This window comes from Anastrepha ludens, chromosome 3 (assembly GCF_028408465.1).
Source record: "Anastrepha ludens isolate Willacy chromosome 3, idAnaLude1.1, whole genome shotgun sequence".
Classification (NCBI taxonomy): domain Eukaryota; kingdom Metazoa; phylum Arthropoda; class Insecta; order Diptera; family Tephritidae; genus Anastrepha; species Anastrepha ludens.
The window spans coordinates 74,399,384-74,422,513 of NC_071499.1; the positions used below are offsets into that span (position 1 = coordinate 74,399,384).

Consider the following 23,130-nt stretch of genomic DNA (forward strand, 5'->3'; position numbering starts at 1 on the left):
TTAAAGTAAGAAATGTGTGAAAATAAAACAAAATTAAGAATCAATTTACATTTACTCGACATGACCACCTTTTGCCTTGACTATGGCCTTGAGACGGTCCAGAAACGAATCGCTAGCTGCCCGAATGTGCCTTGCAGGTATTTTGGCCCACTGCGGACAATGGCTCGAGACTGGTGAATCTTCCAGTTCGGACCTTGCTCTCTTAAATATCCCAAATAGAATAATCCGTCAGATTCGCGTCTGGTGAATTTGAGAGCCATTGTGTGGACGTTATGAAGTTCGAGACATTGTTTTTTAGCCATTCTTGGTGTACTCGCACTTTGTGAGACGGTGCCGAGTCCTATTGAAACGTCCATGGTCTGACACGGGTTCAAAGCAACCTTCAGAATACTTTCCCTTGTGACGAAAGCTGCTTCCTGGTGACCAATTGATGACTCTGGTGTGAACGGTATGGGAAAAAATGTTACGGTCGATCAAATAAACCCTATCGGCTTGAGAGTTTACGAATTGCTCATTAAAAACACAATGTTCGGAAATTGATCTCTTTAGGCCAAGCGAAGCAACTGCTTCGCTCTTTCAAATCTGACTTGTTGCTGTTTTGGTGTGAGATCATACGTGTTTTGGATATTTTAAGGCTTGACTTTTTTCAATATGCGGTGGATGCTACCATCAGATATTTTCAGTTCTTTCGCCATTTGATTGGCACTTCGTCGGGGATTTCGCTCAAGTCACTCCCTGACTTTTTGAACCATTTCGCGTGACGTTGCAGTCTTTTGATGTCCACCTCCATGACGTTTCGTGAGGCTACCAATGTGACATAATGAGCAATGGGGCGATAAACAAAAACTTTATTTACTTATCAGTCGGTTTCAAAAAATCGTGTTTTTTTACTGCAATCGATAGATATATATATTATACCGTCCCTCGTGTGAGTATACTGTCTATCTTCTGAAAACTTTGAAACACGTTTTCTCAAAACCATGTTTTCGAAAATGTCGTGTAGGATTAAAAAAAAACACATTTTTGCAGTAATTAATTGAGTGTTCATTTTTTCATATTTTTATACAAGAGTAGTCTATTATATGCGGGAAAGCCTTAAGGGAAAGGAATAAGGATGCTTTCCATTTCAATTCAACCGGGCTATTCGGGTCATGTTCTTCGATTTCGATGTGACTCATATATCTTGCTCTCTGGTCAAAATAATGAGACACGTATTTTTTTGTTCGCCCGAAAAATTTGTTTTTCAAGCTTTATCGGCAATTTTGTTTTTCGGCTCAAAATCGATTTTTTTTTTAATAATATAAGAATTTTTTTTTTTAAATACTCATAACTTAGTCAAAAAGAACCGATTTTAATAACTTTGGGTTCAAAATGATCGTCATTACTTACACGAGCGATTTCATGTAGAAACAGTTGCAAAAAAGTAGATGAAATTTTTTTTATTTTGCAAAAAACAAAAAGTGCGAAACAGGTTTTCTACTCAAAAATTCATTACTCAAAAACAACTCATTTTAGCTACTGGGCATTCAGCTTAATTGAAGTTTGAAGTGTCCTCTTGATTCGGAAAAAGTTATAAAAAAAAAAAATACACTTTTTGAAATATTGAATTTCGAAAAAATTTCAATTGTTTTTCTTTTTTGTGCTAAATAAAAAATTTTGAACTACTTTTTTGCAATTGTTTCTGCATGAACTCGCTCATGTAAGTAATTACGAACATTTTGAACCCAGAATTATTAAAATCGGTTCATTTTTGAATAAGTTATGGGCATTTGATTTTATATACAATAATTAAAAAAAAATCGAGTTTGAGCCGAAAAACAAAATTGCCGATAACTCTTGCCTGCGAACAAAAAAATACGTGTTTCATTATTTTGACCAGAGAGCAACATATTTCAGTTACATCGAAATCGAAGAACATGATTCGAATAGCCCGGTTGAATTGAAATGGAAAGCATCTAAGACAATATTTTTCTTTTGTGTTTCAGGTGAAAACTACAACCGCAATCTTTTACTAGCGCGCAACGAGAAGCTGTGCGAGATCCCTCATATGTCCGGCATTTTGTTTTATTTATGTTAAAAAATTGTTTATTACTATTCAATCATGCCTTCAAATAAATGCAAAATATTATTTCTGTATGTCGCCTTTTCGCTTCGAAAAAAAAATTCAAAAAAAACAACCTCTTTTTGAAGCCACTGATAAGAGGCCCCCCTCAAGGTGCTCGAGCTCACGAGCCATCGCTGGTCGTGATTTCCCAGCCAAATATTATATAAGGCAATCACACTATTATATTTGAAATCCATTTTTCGCGTTTACTCTCGGCAGTCAACTAACAGACAGCTGATGGCCGTGAATCAGCTGCGCGAGCGGTCTGAAGTTGGTTTCACTTCGAGTGCCGGACCCTGTAAGATCAAATTGGTTTTAGATTCATATTTTCTTATGTTTGTCTACAAAACCGACCACAAATTTTTGATGACGTTCAAATTCGGTGATTGTGCAGGGACTTCAACAATGTGGGGACACTTATATATCGTTATCCTGATAAAAGCGATAGTCATCTTCAATTTGTAATTTTCTAATTACACCATTGCCGACACCATAACGTTGACACCCCCGTGTTTTATAGTAGCTCGCAAATTTTTTGGTTTGAGCTCCGTAGTGGCCTCGCGCCATATAAAAGGTCTGCCATCTGGTCCAAATAAGTTTAAATGCTGGGTGTTGACTTAATTCGTCACGCGCAATCTGCAATATTTTAATCTATTCCTTACACTTACGAATGGTTTATTTATATTTTGGTTCCCTCAGTGCTCTTCGAATAGTTTCTGGATGGCAAGTCTTGCCTAAATCCTCTTTGGCTATTTCAGTTGGAGCGCTTGTTGCTGGATTTTTCTTCACGCGGCGCACTAACCACTGTCGCTCTGTGAAAGTTTTATTTGGAGCCTATTGTCCCTTATTTACCACACGATTTTCCTGCATAAAGCTTTCAATAAGCTGCTGAACTGTTGACGAGCAATACATTTTCGTTTGTTGAAACTTGCGCCGGGAGTGGCGGTACTTTTAACTGTACCATTTAAGCTGCGGCGTGATTTCTCTGCTTGTTTTTGTTTGCTTTGCATTATAATGAAAGGAGTTGACACTTTTTTGTATTTTATGTTGAGAAATGAAATAAAGTAAAATAAATAAAATATCTACATACTCTGTTTTTCCATTTTCGCAAAGTATTGTGAAATATAGAATACTTTATAAATATAGAATACTTTATAAAAATAAATTTTGTATCTGTAACAAATAAGTTGTGAGTGACTGTATACAGGGTACGCCATCTTTTATGTTGGTATGTAAACGCTGAGTAACTTTGCCATTTACCAACCGATCGACTTCAACATACATGTTCTCGATACATCAACTCAATACAATTTCAACCATGGATCGCTTTACACCGAAACAACGCGAAATCGACGCTATAAAACCCAAAATGATGACAAGCGCAGAAAAAAGATCGCAGTTTGTGATTGCTAATAAAGGTGGCCATGTGATTGATATTGTATTTAAAAAATAGTTTTAATAAATTGTAAATAACCAAACCAAATAAAAATATCTCACTTATACAAATCAGTTTTTTTTTTTTTCAAAGTTATGCAATGTTTTTATAATAGATGGCGCACCCTGTATGTATTTCAAAAGCACTTACATATGTACTAAAATATTCACCCATGTTGTCAAATATTAAATGCGCTCAATATTTCAACATCAAGGAAGTTCGCTGAGTACATTTTTTATTCATTTATTTCATACAGATAGGGCGTCACTGCCCAAACTTTCTATGTAAAAGCCGTCGAACTGAAATATTATTTTATAATACGTCTGTCGGCAGACCACCAATAAAATTCAATAAATATTCATTTAATCTTCATTAACCATAAACGAATGTAATAAATATTTACGAACCATGCAGCTATGGGGATGAGGGATGCGAGGGTGGCGTTTTCACCAATTCGAATGAAATGAAGGGCGAAATTTGCATAAAACCATAAATAAAATTTTGTATGTATGTATGTGCATATGTATGCATATATAAATTAATTAATGCTTCATTAGGTAATTCAAAGCGAATATTACTCAATTCACACTTTTTTACGTTTGGTGAGGGACGAATGAAAAATTATTAGTTACACACCGGCTTTTTGGCTGTATTTATAGCTGTAATTAATGGCTGCTACCCTTTGGAAATGTGGAAAATGGTGACGGCACGGGTTGCATGAAGTGTCTAAAAGGATCCTTAAGCATGGAACAGTGGCGCCAATTACAGTTTGGATTACTAGGCTTCGTCATTGTGGCACTTGTGTATTTTTGAATTCTCTGTTTTTTGTGTAAACATAGGCTCGACGCCTACTTTGCGACTATTGGCTATCCTTTGCTTTCTATACTTGGCTATACTCTAGTACAAAAAAGGTAGTAAGTAGCCTTTCAATTGATTCGAAAGCGCCCTTTCGGCTCATTTACAGCCAATATTTGAAGCAGTGCCTGCTGCAGGCTTTTGCCTTTATACCTTCGCAATCTTCCTGCACCAGGCTATTTTAGTATCACTTTCAATTTTTTATGTGCATTATAAGCATATTTTCGCATAAGGTACTTAACCCTTTTCAGCGCCGCTTTGACGTCAGTTGATTGCTGAAAGCATTTCGTATGCGGAAAGTGCAAATACTCCAAACAGTATCTGTAAAAAGTTGAGTTAGGTTACGCTAATGGCTAGCTAGGCTACGTGAAATGTTATCCTTTTTCAATTAGTCTCCGACATTTTAATGCTGCGAAGAAAGGCCGTGTGATAGACACACTTGAGGGAGTGCGAGCAGAAGATAACTTAATTTATAGCAAATTTGATAACATAAGTTTACCTTAAGCTTAAGCTTAAAGCTTAAGTTTATCTTCAACGGAAATCAGATTTTTCTACATGTTCTTGAATAAATACATTTACTGAAAATTTAAAAAAAAAAAAAAATAGTAGTGAAAAATTTACCAATATGGTGCTTTGCTATTGTTGTGAGCACAGGTGCATCCTTTTAAAATTTAAGCGAAGTTTATGATCAGTTGTTATTTTTTGAATAAAGCGGCAAAACTCGTATCAAAAAACAAACTTGTTTTTGGAATGAATTTTTCTTACAACACTTCTTTCCTAAGGGGGTATTCTAGTCTAGAAATTAAAAAAAATGCAATTTTTTTTTTTTAAATTCGATAGTTTAAGTATTAAAAAATATCTCCCTAAAAGGATTTTTCAAAATTCGAATTATTTTCGAAGTTACAACTATTTTAGTGATGCGACAGCTAGGCTGGTTTGAGCGGACGGCGAACTTCAAACATGTTTTTCTCGAAACTAATAGGACTATCAATAAGTTCGTGCGGTTTTACAACAGATGGCGTAACTTGATTATTATTCCATCGATCCACATTTCCAAACATTCATTGGAGAGCTACTGTCGTAAGGCACAAACGTCAGTATAAGTTTTTTATTTGAAGCGTAAACAACAATATTTTTACCACACTTGAAAATGTCGAATTTCGTGCCAAATAATGTGTTTTTGCGGGGAATTCTTCTTCATTATTTTAATATGAAGAAAAAAGCAGCCGAAAGTCATCGTATCTTGGTGGAAGTTTATGGTGAGCATGCTCTATCTGAGCGAACGTGCCAGAAGTGGTTTGCACGCTTTAAAAGTGGTGATTTTGGCTTGGAAGACGAAGAACGCGAGGGTGCGCCGCCAAAGTTCATGGATACCGAATTGGAGGAATTGCTCGATCAAGATCCGGCTCAAACGCAAGAAGAGGTTGCAAAAACTTTGGGAGTTGATCAATCAACCATTTCCAAACGTTTAAAAGCCATGGGAATGATCCGAAAGGTAGGCCATTGGGTGCCGTATGAATTGAAGCCAAGAGACGTTGAACGCCGTTTTATGGCATGCGAACAACTGCTTCAACGGCACAAAAGAAAGGGTTTTTTGCATCGAATTGTGACTGGCGATGAAAAGTGGGTCCATTACGACAATCCAAAACGTCGGGCAACGTATGGATACCCTGGCCATGCTTCAACATCGACGTCGGCGCAGAATATTCATGGCCTGAAGGTTATGCTGTGTATCTGGTGGGACCAGCTGGGTGTTGTGTATTATGAGCTACTGAAACCGAATGAAACGATTACGGGGGATGTCTACCGACGACAATTGATGCGTTTGAGCCGAGCACTGCGAGAAAAACGGCCGCAATACGCCGATAGACACGACAAAGTTATTTTGCAACATGACAATGCTCGGCCACATGTTGCACAAGAAACGCTCAAATGGGATGTCCTACCCCACCCGCCGTATAGTCCAGACCTTGCGCCATCCGATTACTATCTCTTCCGATCGATGCAACATGGCCTGGCTGACCAGCACTTCCGTAATTACGATGAAGTCAAAAAATGGATCGATTCGTGGATTGCGGCAAAACCGACCGAATTTTTCACAAAGGGAATCCGTGAATTGCCAGAAAGATGGGAAAAAGTAGTAGTAAGCGATGGACAATATTTTGAATATTAAATTTGTAACCATTTTACGTCAATAAAGTTTCAAATTTCGAAAAAAAACCGCACGAACTTATTGATAGTCCTATTACTTCTTTCGCTACTTCGGCCGCCGTATCCGAATGGGTTGGTGCGTGACTACTGAAACACCAAAATTAAGAAAAACATTTTTCTAATGGCGGTCACCCCTCGGCAGGCAATGGCAAAGCTCCGAGTGTATTTCTGCCATGAAAAAGCTCCTCATAAAAATATCTGCCGTTCGAAGTCGGCTTGAAACTGTAGGTCCCTCCATTTGTGAACAACATCAAGACGCACTCCACAAATAGGAGGAGGAGCTCGGCCAAACACCCAAAAAGGGTGTACGCGCCATATATATATATATACACTTCTTTCGATACGGTCAGCACGACATCTCAAGTTCTAATCATCCGATTTGCTTGAAGTGTATCATGAATATTCTTTAAATATATTTCTATTGGATGACGCACGAAAAACTGGAAATTTCAATTTTTTTAATATGTGTAAACAATTCGAGAAGGCTTAAAAATGAGGGAAAAATAGACCTCAATTTTTGAGTTGCCGTCATTTTATGAAAAAATTGTTTTCCCCTTTTTTTCTGCGTCATACACTGATGACATTCATATTAATTAAGAATTTGTCATCTTTTTTGTTGAAATGACCACAAGGTTAGAAATCGGGGCGACGAGGACACTGCCTTTGGTTTTCGCCTTCCACTTCAAGGACGCATAATTCCATGAATTTTTTTTTTTTTTTAAATTAAGTTTGTGTGCTTTTAAAATATAAATAAATAAATGATAAAAAAATGGATAGTAAAAATATCAATAGCTGTTTTTGTATTCACTGTCAAAAAATGCTCGAAGTTCGGGCCTCTAGACTAGACTTATTATTATTATTATTGTTTACTTAGGCGCCGATTATAAAGCGCATAGGCCAGATCCAGTGATTTCCACTATCTTCTATCGTTGGCTCGCTGTTTCTTTAGCTTGTGTCCAGGTGAGATTCTTGCTAGATAATTCTTCATGATGGATGCGTCGAAAGGATCCTTTGGGTCGTCTTCTCTGCACGTAACCCGAGGGTTACACTATATGGCCATCGCTGAATTTCTTGCGCTGGTTTTCTAAGAGTATATCTGATTCAGGCCCACTTTCTCTTACTGATTTCTATACTGATTGCGAACTGATAGCATCGTCTGTGTAAATCAATGTTTGTTATCCAGTTTGCTGGCCAGAAAGGACGGACATAATGATTTAGAAAAGCTTGCAGTTCGGATTTAACATTTGAGTTAAAAATGGCTATCTTATTATAATTTCTTCAGTAAGGAGTTTGGGGTACCATACGTTTTTAAGCATTGTTTTAGCTTTCTCTACTACATTCGATATATCGGCTAGGGCGCCACCATCTGCAGTAATTTGGTTACTCAGATATGAAAATTCTTGAAGCTGGTCAATATGTTGGCCAGCAATGGTGATATTAATGGGCTGAGTAACATTGATACTCATATATTAAAAAAAAAAAAAAAAAAAATAAATAATTGGCGCGTACACTTCTGTTAGGTGTTTGGCCGAGCTCCTCCTCCTATTTGTGGTATGCGTCTCGATGTTGTTCCACAAATGGAGGCTTTCAAGCCGACTCCGAACGGCAGATATTTTTATGAGGAGCTTTTTCATGGCAGAAATACACTCGGAGGTTTGCCATTGCCTGCCGAGGGGCGACCGCTATTAGAAAAATGTTTTTCTTACTTTGGTGTTTCACCGAGATTCGAACCGACGACCTCTCTGTGAATTCCGAATGGTAATCACGCACCAACCCATTCGGCTACGGCGGCCGCCACTCATATATTTGGTTTTCATAATATTGGTCTTCAATCCGTATTCTAAGGATAGTTCGCGAAAATGACTCAGCTTTGATTGCAAATGGGATAATTTGCTTACCACGGTAAGGAGGTTCCACACGATACCTCTTCGGGGCTTTTAGCTGTAACAAGTCTTCTCATTTCATTTATTTATTTTTTAATTTCATTACTATTATTTTTTTTAATATGATTAATTCTATAATAATTTCTATATTAATCTAAGTTTTAAACTTTGCACAAGATTTTTAGCGACAAGTTGACAAATTTTCAAGACTTTAAAGGTTTTATTCAAAATTAGAAAAAAAAAATTCTGGTATGCAGTGTTATAACCCATTCAATTTTAGAATGAACAATAAAGTGCAAATCTAAAGTGGCTCAAACTCACTTTGATTTGAGATATTTCTTTTAAGTGTTGGGGTTTTCTGTGGCATATTTATATAATTACTCCCTGCGCTCCACAGGGAAGCATATGGCCACACATGTGGTATATTTACTCCCTATAAAAACATTCGTGCATTCGTTATATGAAAAATATGGGCAACACCGCTAGCAAAATTGAACACTTCAAACTTGCACTTTATTATACTAAAACTCCACTTTATTATACAATATAAAACTCGTAAACTCGATATATTTCCTAATATTCTGCTTAGAAAGTGGAAAATTCTTATAAAAATTTGTTGTATTTGTTTTTTTAATTTTCAATTTTAAACATATATTTATTTGTTTTTTTGTGAGGATGAACTATATTTTCATAAAAAAATTATTAAAAAATTAACTAATTTTTCAGCGGAGTTGATGGGATGGTTAGAGAGGTGATTCATCCAGAATCCAACTAGCGCTTCCGCACCATTTTCTTACCACATCCTCGTTACCAACTTGTTTGCCTGTTATTTACGGTACGCCTATATCCAGTCCAGGCGATTTAAGAACCTTATTAGGTTGTTGACATCAAAGTCAGACAGTTGTTTGAGACCTTCGAGCAGCGGTTTGCCCAGGGTTAACATTCTGTCCTTCCATAGGGCAGGGCATTCACAGAGGAAATGGAAGATTGTTTCCTTTTTCTCCAGTTGTTTACAGCTATCACATTATGTATTGTGAGGGATGCCAATTTTGGCGACTTGATCTCCGATAGACCAGAAGCCTGTTATGACTGCCGTTAGTCTCCAGGCGTAACGTCGTTTCATGTTTATTAATGCCGACGATTGCTTTAGGTGTAGGTGAGCCATAACGTCCTGCTGATTTTGCATTTCGTCTGGTCTCTCCATCTAAAATCTGCAATTCGAAGATATTTTAGCGAAATTGTATTCTTGACAGCACCTAATGGTGTGAATACCGGTTCTGCAAGAGCGTTATTCATGGCACATCTCCCTATTGCCAGTTCATCTGCTTTTTCATTACCTTCAATGTTTCGTTGTCCCGGAACCTAGATTAAGGTTACTTTATGGTTTTAACCTGAACGGATTTACATAATTATAAATAGACTTTATAAAAGAAACGGAAAGGGGTTAATAAAGAGCATTTCCAAAGACGCGCCTAGAAGCGTTGTTTTAATATAAAACATGTAAAAACATAGATTATTTCAGGTTTCACTATTCTTATTCGAAATAGAGCTGTTATAGCAGTTATATGTTAGAAGTAATCTCAATTAAATGACCATTATGAGCCAATGGGCAGGTAAAGTCCGCCCTACAGTCGATTCATGAATGCTTAATTGTTGAGAACATTGAGATATCGATGTTGAAGTTTGTTCGGTAATACTTTACGCTATAGCAGCGACATTTTTAACAGAACGTACAGTTCTTGGCCTTCTCGTGCCTTTTATACCCTCAGGCAGAACCAGTTTCTTGAAAATTTTTAACCTACCTTTGAATTGTCGACTTATTCGGATGATCAGTTCCATCAAAAAAATCACGAATATCGCTATATGTTGTGCTTAAAGATCGACAATTTTCATCGCTTTCAAAAATTTTAAGGCGCTATTCTATCGTGTAAAATTGTACATCTGCCTACTTGAGAAATGTCAAAGATGACTGAAAAAACTACTATTCACTATTGACATCTAGGCATAACTCTTTAATTACCCTTTATGTTGGTTTCAAAACAATGTTCTAACTGACATGTCTTCGGATACAAAAGCTTCTCTTATGAAGTAGTGACAACTGAAAATTTGAAGTAATTTGTTTCCTTTATGCACTTCATAACTGGGTTGCGCTGTTTTTCCTGATCTCTTTTTATGCTTAAATTCCCTCTTGACAGCTACTGAGATGAAAAATGTCAATAAAAGGATAAACAAAGCGCATATAAATTGTAATTTAGCAAGCGATAAAGTGCACATCATCTCCTTAAATATGCTGTCAAATGCTGATAAATATGATTAAATGTGTGCGGGCTTACGTGAATCTTCAAAATATGGTAAATATTTTATTATTCAAGTGGAGCAGAAATGTGAAATTATAAATAGCCGTAAAGATATGCGGCACTAAATTTCAGAAGTGGGCAAAAACATATGCTTGTATAAATGAATGTAGGCAGCGTTTGAGCAGTAGGGCATTAAAATATATGAAATATAAAAATGGATTTTCAATATGTTTTTGAGATGTTGCATAGTAGTCAAAAAGGCATAATTGGACTTATATGAGGGAATAGTGAGTGTTAAACCTCAGTTAACCTATATACATACGTACACCGCAGGGGCGTCTGCCAGTCTGCCGTTAGTTTTTCATAAGTGTTCTGGTTGTTTATGTTTGAAAGTATTTAAAATACGCAAATTTATAATAAGATTGCATCATGTTTTTAAAACTATTCTAAGCCCACAAAATTGCTAAATTAATTATATTTAAAATTAAGTAAAATCAAAACGTCATTAATATCAGGGTAAAATAGATGCGAGTTCGGGATCCTCGAAAAGCTAATACGCTTGACGTGACCGGCTATGCACCATGTAAGGAACATCGTAAGAGTTCAAAACGATCTGTCGCGAGAGTTCGATACCCTGAACCGACTCCGAAAGGGGATGGATTTAATGTCTCCTCTTTAATATTGCCCTTGTAAAGGTTTTCAGGGACTTGGTGTAAATACAAATGGAACTATTTTATTTAAATCGGTTCAGTTGCTGCCTTACTCGGACAACATAGACATTATTGGATTGGAACTGCCTAATTTGAAAGAAGAATCCATTAGAAGGGTGATCCTGCAATCTGTGCCAATTACCGCGGTATTAGTCTTCTAAATATCGCCTATAAGGTTTTAGCGAGCGTATTGCGTGAAAAGCTCACCACCAACCAACTGATGGGACCCTACCAGTGTGGCCTTTACCCTGGAGAGTCTACCATCGACCAAATATTCACAATACGCCAAATCTTGGAAAAGACCCCTGAAAGATGGGAGAATCGCCACGCAACATCTTCTCGTCGATTTCAAAGCTGCATTCGACAGTACGCGATGTCTGAATTTGGTGTCCCCACAAAACTAATACGGCTTTGCAAGATGACGTTGCTTAATACGAGCAGCGCCGTCAGAATTGGGAAGGACCTCTCCGAGCCAGGGTGACGCGCTGTCGTGTGACTTCTTTAACCTGATGTTGGAGAGGGTTGTACGAGCCGCAGAAATTAATCGCTCAGGCACAATATTTTATAAGAGCGTACAGTTGTTGGCGTATGCCGATGATATTGACATCATCGGCCTTAACAACCGCACTGTTAGTTCTGCCTTCTTCAAACTGGATAAAAAGGCAAAGCGAATGGGTTTGGTGGTGAACGAAGACGAAACGAAGTACCTCCTGTCTTCAAACAAACAGTCGGCGCACTCGCGTATCGGCACCCACGTCACTGTTGACAGTTATAATTTCGAGGTTATAAAAGACTTCGTGTATTTAGGAACCAGTTAATGCTGCGATAACAATGCTAGCCTGGCAATCCAACGGAGTGCTACATTGAGTAGTAAAGTCCTCCCTCGACGCATAAAACTAACACTCTACGATTGTTGCTTTACCAACTGGTAGGAACAGAGGAAGGCGTCCTTTGCGTTGGAAAGATCAGGTGGAGAAAGACTTGGCTTCACTTGGTGTGGTGTGTCCAACTTGAGTATGTTAGCACGAGAACGAAACGACTGGCTTTGTTAAACTCCTCCAAAATCACATAAGTGGTTATCTCGCCAATTAAGGAGAAGAAGAATTTGAAGAAGCCTTCGAAAGTATAGAAAGAGCAGCAAAAAATATGGACTTAGAAATAAATGAAGGCAGAACTAAAGGGCTTTGTTCAATTTCTTCGAACTATATCAGACACAATGTGGGTCAAATACTCAAAATCAGTGATTATAGTTTTGAAGTACTTTGAAAGCCAAAGAGTACCATTGATCATGACAACAAAATTTCTGTAGAAATGGCTCACAGAATCCTTATGGCGAACCGCTGCTATTTCTCTTTGTTCAATCACCTAAAGAGCCGCCTTCTAGACAGGAAAGCGAAGATTTATCTGTGCCGCTTAGTTATCATTCCAATCTGGTCACTCAGAGACACAGATAGACAGAAGCTGCTGATCATTGAATTATGTGTTGACAGGTGAATTATGTGAAAAGTCTTTGGCGCCATATGTGATAAAGGCAAATGGCGAAAGCACTACAAACATGAACTCGAAAAACTGTACGTGCACCCGTATGTAATAGTCACAATAATGATCAATAAACTGAGATGAGCAGGTCACATATTACCGTTTAATTCCAACTACCCACCCCAACAAATGATCTTTGCAAAGTGCCACAGACATAGAAGAAGGGACCGCCCGCTGCTCATATGGATTGATGGCGTAGATAATGACGCAGATTTTTTAGGATTTCGGGAATGGAGGGCGCAGACACGAAACTGAGACAGTTGGTGGCACATGCTGCAGCACGCGAATACCCCGTCAGGGTTGTCCAGAAAACAATGATGATGAAAGTAAATGGGTTACAAAATCGTGCGCTTCTGTACTTCATACGTACTACATATATGTGTTCATATGGATATTTTTCTACAGTGGAGTAAAATTTATGTTAACGAAAATAAAAAAAACCTTCAAATTGATAACCTTGCGGTAAATGGGGTATACACAGAGAAAGAAGAGCGATGCTGAACCTGATAGATCCTCTGGCTCATTACTGCATACCAATATGATGCGGCTTATTCACTACTACGGCTACTATCATTTATTCAAAATGGTTTAACTTAATGGATATAGGTATCGCTCTATAGGAATAGGCCTTTCAGACGTAGTAGTAACATGAGTAACAGTCGGTGGAAAAATTGTTCACAGCTGAGATTACCTGATTCGGATCCTTCCCTATAGAGCAGTGCTGGACAAAACTTACACAACCATATATTTCAATTTTGCTAAATGACACGAGAATTAAGAGAGCAAATCTCTTAGGTGTCAGATGCAAACAGTGTTGCCAAAGGATTAGAGTTGCAAACTATAAGAAAAAGGGGATTTTTTGGGAATTATGTAAATAATATGAAATAATATTGCCTTCCATACTTCTTATAGCATATCTTATATTGTAATGTAGTCTGTTAAAGAATCTAATCATTGGATGTAATTTTCAAGAGTCGTTTTTAATTTAATAGTCGCATTAATTTCACCTTATCAAAATCATATGCTGATTTAGACTTTGTACAACGAAATAGCTCAAATTTTACGGACCCTTAGATGTACTCCAAAATTGCTGTTTACTGTATCGCTCGCTCTAGGTTAAAATACGTCACGCTTATTTGGAGGGCATATAAGAAGTTTGTAATCGACAGGATCGAACGTGTGCAAAAGGTCTTTCTGAAATGTATACTAAGCTCAGTAAAACTTTCTAATTCTATACCAAAATTGACTTTGCGAGTGTGTTGGCGAGCACAGAATAATTGCATTGCACAGTGCTGAAAAGAGTACAATTTAAAGACAAAATATGTCAAAAATGAAAAATTAAGACTGTTGTTCTCCACTAGGATAAAAATATGCATGAAATTATAATTTAACACATTTAACAAGTTAATATATAATTTATAACGAATATAATATTTGTATGATAGAAAAGTAAACGTCGATTCTGTAGTGAACTTAAATAAAAATTAAGCCATTCAATACCATTTAATTTGCACTAAATTCTAGTTTATTTCTAAAGAAATTAAATTGAGGACAAAGAAACCATATTTTTCAAAACGTAGTTTATTCATTATTGATATTTATACTTTTGAGACAGTTTCTGGTTAGGGGGAATATTTTTCAAATCGTTTGCATTTAATTTAGTTCTTGACAAATTTTACAATGCGTACGGCGAGAATTGATTCGCAGAAAAAAGTCCGGTTATTTTTACTTTTGTTCGTAAGGACTGTCTACTCATAAATTAAAATCAGTTTCACCACAAATTTTGCTTGTTAACAATGGATTGGGGCACTAAGGGAAATCCCATTGCAGTGATTGCATTTCATAAGAGTGGTAAAAGTGCAAGTGAGATTTACGAAGTGATGAAAAAACTTAGTATTTCAAGAATATTTGTTTACCGCACAATCAATCGTATTTTCCAAACGTCTAAGTGACAAACAGAAAAAAAGGTGGTCGTCCTCGCGTAATTCAAACCAGTGCAGCCATAAAATACGCTCGAGAAAGAATTCGCAGAGATCCCCTTAGAAAGCAGAAAACCATGTCCAGGGAAATTAATGTATTGACCAGATCTATGTCAAGACTAATTAGAGATGATCTCCACATGAAAGCCTTACGTCGCTCAACTAGTCATCTTGAATTGGACAACATGCTTGAAGAGAATTAGACTCGACAGATGCGCGCAGTTTCTCCGGTGGCACGCGGTAAACGGCTATGAAAATATTGTTTTCACAGATGAGAAAATGTTCACTGTTGAAGAAGTTTTTAATAAGCAAAACGACGAAATCTATGCTAAAACTTCTATAGACGCACAAAGTCTTATTCCAAGGGTTCTGCATGGCCACCATTCAGCATCCATAATGGTTTGCTGGTGAGTGTCTTGTAATGGCGTTGGGAGTGTCTTGAAGTGAATTCCGAATGGTAGTCACGCACCAACCCATTCGGCTACCGCGGCCATTGCTGGGTTAGAAAACAATATTCCAGATAGCCGCACAAGATTCGCTATATGGAAGTCCAGATCTGAGTTCATTGGGCTACAGTTTGTGATCAGAATTGGAGAGCATGGCGTGTCAATGGCCTCACAGAAATTTGCGAGTCTCAAACAAACTTTGGTTCGAGCAGCGACGCCAATATCCATGAAAACCGTGCGTGCTGCAATAGCTGAATGGCCTAATCGTTTGAAGGCATGTGTAAAAGCAAATGGTGACCATTTCGAACGAAAGTAAAAAGAAAATGTGTTTATATATTTTCATTAAATAAAATTAACTTCATTAAAAAAGTGTTATAATATCATATCTATAATGGACTTCTCTTGTAACAGAACTTATGGCAGGACTAAGTATATATGTATATGTATACACAATTTTCTTACAGCTCCCAGAATTATTCGTAAGTTCAATACAAATTATACTTTTAATGCTGCTATTCAACGTGCACTTTGTGATTTTAATGAGATCTCCAATTTTAATTTGCTAGATTTCTCAGTCTCAGAGAAACAATTTTCGGTACTCTTGAACTCTGTCTTAAATTTAGTTAGATGTTAGTTTGTAATTTAATTATGTATTTATTTTCATTATTCTTTAGTTTTCGTATTCGAAAATCGTGTTTTCTTGATTTCTTCAAGCAAAAAAAAAAAAAATAATATAAAAAATAAATGAATTAACTTGTTACCGATACGATTTTTCGATGCAAATCAAATTTTCTAGGTTAATCGAATAATTTTTGCATTTAAACTGTAGATGTTGTACACTTAAGTATCTTCTCACTCCCTGGAATTCAAGACAAATTGGATAGTAAAGTTATTTTGCAAAAGAATCTGGTTGGTATTGAGAAAATGCTATAAAAAAACAGTTGAATACAGCTTATTATCGTTGTCGAATACAGTAAATACATGCAAGTTTGTATTTGTATGCAAAAACTCTTTGCACAAAGGCAAAAATCATACTTCAGTATTGTGGAAATATTTTACGGTAATAATCCGGGGTCTCTATAAACAAAATAGGCAAATCCAATTGTGTTGACAGTGGAAATTATGCTTTCAATAACTTGAAGGGAATAACTAATGATGATAAAGGAACGAGGTACGAGGGAAATCATAAAACTTTTTAACTCTCCGGTCCTTATTATTACAAAATTTCCAGCTGTATTAGCATCAATACTAACAACAGTCGCCAATGTAAGTTCAACATTGAACTCACTTCGGTAAATGGAAGTAATTGCGAATGTTAGTGCATGCACACATAGGTACATTCGTACATGCATACAAATATTTCCAAGCCTTTTCTATTCTTTTCTGGTTTTATTTGCTTTTGTCAAGCATAGCTGCTTATTTACTATCTATCAATGCCGTTTGATAAAAATTTGTAAACATGTTGGACATTTGCCCTAGTTCCTGTCTGCGGATTGCATCTGTAAATCATGGAAAAAAATAATAATTGGACATGCGTATCAATGCGAGAGAAAACTCTTACATACCACAAAGTTGGCTGTACAATTCGTTTTTTTTTCTGTTTTTGTTTTGTAAGAATTTAAGTACAAATCAAAGATAAGAAGGAATTTGCTTTTGATAGCTACTGGCTGATGTCAATTCCATATTGAGTTTGCATCTGTGGAACAGAAAGGCAAAGAAGATTATTTTGTAAAATTTTTTGTTTGAAAGTTTTGTTATTTGTTTTGTGTTATGGAGAATGAAATACCCAATAAACGACTTCCTGTCTTATCTCGTTTACCTTCTTGAGGAGGATTTGCATGAGGTTTTGGCCCAATTTAATCAATGCCGAGTTAAATTTCATATTTTTGTTGAGAAGTTGTTATTACGTTAGTACTGCGAGTGTGGTGATTCCACTAAACATATCACTCCTCTTCTCGTGGATTTTTAGCTCCACCCCGGGACTGCTTCCACATTACTTCGAGGTAGAGTTCCAAGACGGCGTCTTAAGAAGGACACTTACTTACTCACCCTGCGTCCAGGGTCGCTAGTTTTGAAAAACCTATGCTCAATGCTCTTCAACATAAGTTTCCATTTCACGCCATTTTTTTCGGATAATATCCTCCACTAAGTTTGTGACGCTATTGGTTATCGGTTATTGGTTATTAATCATTATCCTTAAGTCATTGTTCAATAGATATTATTTCTTGGTTGCTGGTTGTTGATTATGGGTTATGGGTTATTGATTTTATGCTTACTTCTTCGATTTCAAAAAATTTCGAAAAAAATCCAGCGGCTTTAAAGATTATCGAAATCGTCACTCTCGTTTAGATTTAAAAAAGTTGTATCTAAACCCAGTAGGCCTCTTGAAATGCCAACATCTTGGTTTTGAATTTTCTACTTCGCCTGATACCTACCTATGCTGAGTACTTCCTGCCCACAACTTCGAATTCTCCGGATCGAAAATTTCATTAGGTCCTTCCTTTCTTTCTAGATGGTGTCATTGTGCCTGCACACGGGAGTTGGCGGGCCTAGTCCAAGCTAGCGGTCAAATAAGCTTAAAAACAGTCGCCTTATTACTCATTCTGCCCAAAATGTGCACCAAGTAAAAGTGGTGAAGGATGTAAGGTTGAAGAAGGTTGGATTCTGAGATAGAAATCATTTCTAACCAGTGATCTTATCTTTCTTTAAAGACGGCTTTGGACAAAGTTATTAGTCTCGGGTTACAAAATTACACAAAACTACTCATAAATCACCATTGCCGTTCGAAGGGGACATAAAACTCTATGCTTCTCCATTTGTTGAAAAGGCACACACCACAAGTTGCGGAAAGAGCTCAGCCAAATAATTAACAGAGGTGTACACGCCAATTATATTCATATACAAGGTGAAGTCCAAAATAAACAAGACTCAGCTAAATTAGCACGACAGCAGCTTTGTTCTGATAACTTCGAGTTTATTTATTCAAACTAGGCTCCCCTGGCCTCGATACTCTGTTTTGCGTGATCTAAAAGCTTTTCGAAAGAGTGTTTCAGGTCATTGACCGGAATGTCCTCCAGGATGTCGGTACAAGACTTTTGGATGGCCACTACGGACGCAAACCGTTTTCTTTTCATGGCCAAGTGCAATTTCCCGAATAGATAGAAGCCACAGGGAGCCATATCAGGTGAATACGGTGACTGATTGATGGTTAAAATGCGATTTCTAGTCAAAAAATCAGTCACAAGAGTGGATAGATGAGATGGTGCATTATCATGCAATAACAGCCAGCTTCCTCCTTCGCGGTATTCAGGACGAATTCGACGAATGCGATGCAACAAACGCTTTAAAACGCCAAGAGAGAACATTGCATTGACGGTTTGGCCCATTGGCATGAAATCCTTGGATTTCCTTGGCATTTTTAGGTGGTGGCTAGTCTGGGGCTACACTGCGACCCTTAGTTTCAGCTTCAAGTTGGAAATACCACGTTTCATCACCAGTTACAATGTTGTTGTTGTACAATACATTTGTTGATTTACAGATTTTGGTGTCTTTAAAAAGAAATTCTGCGTTAAAAAAACTCAAAGGTGGTGTATGGAAAAAAAAACCTTGTAATGTAGCTGTTGTACGAAGAAAACTACCTTTAAAGTTTTCGATACGAAACGCATCGAACAGTGAGAGACAGTGTGTATAAATTCAAAATAGAAATAAGTGCTTCGTCATTTTTCTCACCTTAGCCCTTCGAGTATGCAATAATTTCTCAAATAGTAGGTGCCTACTAAAGGGTAATTTATTAAGAGCAATAGGAAAGATTTTCAAAAAAACACATGTAAAATTCAGAAAATCGATAGTACAGTCCATATAATTTAATGTTTGAAGATTCTTTCATGCAAATGTTGACCGCGACTGCGATTCAAATGTCCATCCGTTTTGTCCAACTTTGGCATACTCTTTCCAATGTTTCGACCGGTATCTCACATATGTATAAATGCTTTAATGTTGTCTTCCAATGCGTTAATTGAAGCAGGCTTGTCTGAATACACATGAGCTTTAACATAGCCCCACAAAAAATAATCTAAATGTATTATATCGCACGATCTGGGTGGCCAATTGACAGGTCCCGAACGTGAAATGAAATGTTCACCAAACTCGCCTCTCAACAAGTCCATTGTTACGCGTGCTATGTGGCATGTGTCACCGTCTAGCTGAAACCACATGTCATGCAAGTTAAGCTCTTGCATTTTGGGCAAAAAAAATAATGTAAATTTGGTTCTAAATTTAGTCACAATAGCTCGAATAGCCGCTTCAGTGGGTCGATAAAACTGACCATAAAATGGAAGAAGCGCGCGATAAACTTTCTTAACAGAACACGCATTTTTATAATAAAATTCAATGATTTGCAAGCGTTGTTCGTTTGTAAAACGTTTCATGGTTAAATTTTAGACCAAACTGAAGACGTTTGACAGTGAAACAAAACACGAAACGTGCGTCAGCTGTTTGAACTAATAACTAAAAAATCACCCTTTATTATTGAGGAAAAATCGATTTTCTAAAATTTCTACAGTGACCTAGTGCCTTAATTAAAATGTCACAAATGGTCACAATGGTCCCCACAGCATTTAAAGGTCTCTCCCGAAGCAGCTATTTTCAGACTCATTCTGTGAAGTTTTCGTATCTCTTTTTTTCACTTTTTCAACAATTAGTTATTCCGGGCACCTATATTTATGCACATAGATTAGATAAAGGAAGTAGAAGAGAAACAATTTTTTGAGGGATCGGACTCATTACCAGATGCTCTTCTCTGTTCAGCTAGGTGGTTGGTGGGACGAGCGTTGTTGTGAATATTCTGGAAGTACTAATTTTGTAATAAGCCACAGTAGCCGTGTAGAAAATTATAGAAATTATTTTTGAAGAATGGTTACAAGAGAAGGTTAGGTTAGGTTAGCCTGGTAGTCATTAAGCCACGCGTAGGCCTTTTGGTCCCTAGCGATACCAAATGGACACCGACCTCTATGAATACTGAAAGCAGACATCATGTAGGATGTCTGCGCTTTGGGCGAATCTAAGTAGAGCTGGGAGATCCGCTTTTCAGCGTCCTCCACACTCTCAAACAGTGGGGTATTTTAAATGCGTTTTTAATAATGCCGGACGAACGCAGAGAAGGTTTTCTAAAGTTCCCTCAGCATGCTTTCTGCATTTCATGCATTTGTCCGTGTTGGCAATCCCTATCTTGTACGCATGTGCAACCAATAGATTATTACCTTACAGAGAAGATTACAAGAGAAGATTAAATAAAATTGATCAGTAAACATTTTATAACAAATTTAAGGAAAACGGAAATTTTCTAATGGGTATTTAATGATAATTTTTAAAACTTTGGCGGTAAATATTAAATAAAAAAATAAATAAAAAAAAATTAGTTAACCCTGCTCCGTCATCCTTCGTCAAAATGACTACGCGCGATTTTATTTTAAAATTAAAACCGGTTTTTTTAGATTGTTTTGGTCTGATTTTTCTGATAGCGTTAGTTGGTTAGAAGCTGTTGGTGGACGAAGACGTACAGCAAACAACGCACATTGTAAGTATTTTTTTTTTCGTTTATAATTTTTTGCCGTAGTCAAAATGACGAAAGATGACGTTTGTGTAACTTTCAGTTTTGACGGGGTACTTTTTTAGTACGAATAATTTTATCGTAACTCTAAAATGGCTAATCAACAATCACTAACAGATAAACAAATTGAGAAATTTCTCTCTTGTTGTGATAGCAACGATGAATTTGAAAGCGATGACAGTGAAATAGGTTGTGACACAGAAGTTGAGGAAGAGGATTTCGTTGCAAACACCAGCTCATCATATGAAGCAACTGATGAGGATGAAGATAACGTTATTACATGTGAGAAAACTATACTTCGAGGGAAAAATGGTCATAAATGGTCATCAGTTAAAGGTACAACTCATCATTATGGGCTAAATATCGTACATAAAAGTCGAGGGCCTACCCGTCAGTGTAAAAACATAATTGATCCGTTCGACTGTTTCAAACTGTTCATAACAGGAGATATCGTCGACGAAGTTGTAAAGTGGACAAATGTTGAAATAAATCAACGCCAATCAATCTTACTAGCAAATACGGATCAGACACAACGACGTAACACAAATGCAAATGAAATATATGCAGTTATGGGTATATTGGTGTTGACCGCTGTTAAAAAAGATCAGCATTTATCTGTGGAGGAATTATTTGACAGGTGTTATTCTGGATCCATCTACGCAAGCGTTCTTACCAAAGCCAGATTTCAATTTCTTATGTCCTGCCTGCGGTTCGACGATAAATCTCTGCGCCTGCAATTAGTGGGTGATAAATTCGCACCCATCAGAAAAATATGGGAAATGTTTGTAAAAAAATGCAGGGAAAATTACAGTCCTGGTCCATACCTTACAGTGGACGAACAGCTTTTGGCTTTCCGAGGCAAGTGCAGTTTCAAGATGTATATCCCGAATAAGCCTGCCAAATATGGAATTAAAATGGTGATGTTATGTGATAGTGGAACCAAGTATATGGTGGACGCAATTCCATATTCGGGCAAAAATTCGAACAATACTACAATGCCTCTTGGAGAGTTCTATGTGAAAGAGCTTACGAAAACTGTACATGGCTCAAACCGAAATATTACAATGGACAACTGGTTCACTTCAATACCTCTGGCAAAATCATTAGGGCAGAGCCCATACAATTTGACAATTGTCGGCACTCTTCGGTCAAATAAAAGAGAAATTCCAGTTCAGCTAAAAGAAAAAAAAAGGTCGTAAGTGCGGTTCGGCCATGTTTTGCTACGACAGCAACTTAACATTGTTATCGTATAAGCCGAAGCCAAACAAAATGGTTTATCTTTTATCCTCATGTAACGAACAGGGCACTATCAATTCCAATACAAATAAACCCAACATGGTGGAGTTTTATAATAGTACCAAAGGAGGAGTTGATACATTCGATCAGATGTGCAGTGTTATGAGCTGTTCAAGAAAAACTAACAGATGGCCATTATGTCAATTTTTCGGAATTTTAAACATAGCTTTCATTAATTCATATATAATTTATACCCATAATGTGTTTCAAGGTGGTCAAAAGCCACTAAATCGCGTTAATTTTATGAAAAACTTTTTGCGGAACTCATAAAAGAGCAACTAAAGGACAGGCTTGTTATGCCAACAATAACATCCACTGTGAGAAATGATATCGAGAATCAGCTTCAAATAAATAAATCTACAGAATCTGAAAACAAAATACCAAAAAGTTCAACTGGAAAAAGAAAAATATGCGCAGTTTGTCCTTCTGCTAAACGAAGAATGACAAACGTCGTTTGTGCAAAGTGCAAGAAAAGGCTGTGCGGCGAGCACAAAATAGAAGTTTGTGACTCATGCTTTATATGAAATAATTTATCTTAAAACTAATGCTCCTTTTTTAGTTTAATGTATTATTTATAAGAAACTATAAGACTTAATGGATAAAAATGTGATTTATTTTTTATTTGAAATGTTATATAATAAGTTGTTTAAAAAACCATGCCAATTGAAAGAAGGCTATTCAATGTTAATTTTACGCCAAAAAAATAATAAAATTTTATGAGTTTCGTTAAATATTAATTTTAAAGTATCTAAATAAAAATAACAAAT

At 36.8% G+C, this 23,130-nt stretch overlaps 1 protein-coding gene across 1 annotated transcript in view; it reads left to right on the forward strand.

Moving 5' to 3' along the window:
• Nucleotides 1-23,130, forward strand: part of LOC128858214 (sex peptide receptor) — a 76,234-nt gene that overhangs the window by 46,033 nt on the left and 7,071 nt on the right. The gene's annotated exons all lie outside the window — the stretch shown is intronic.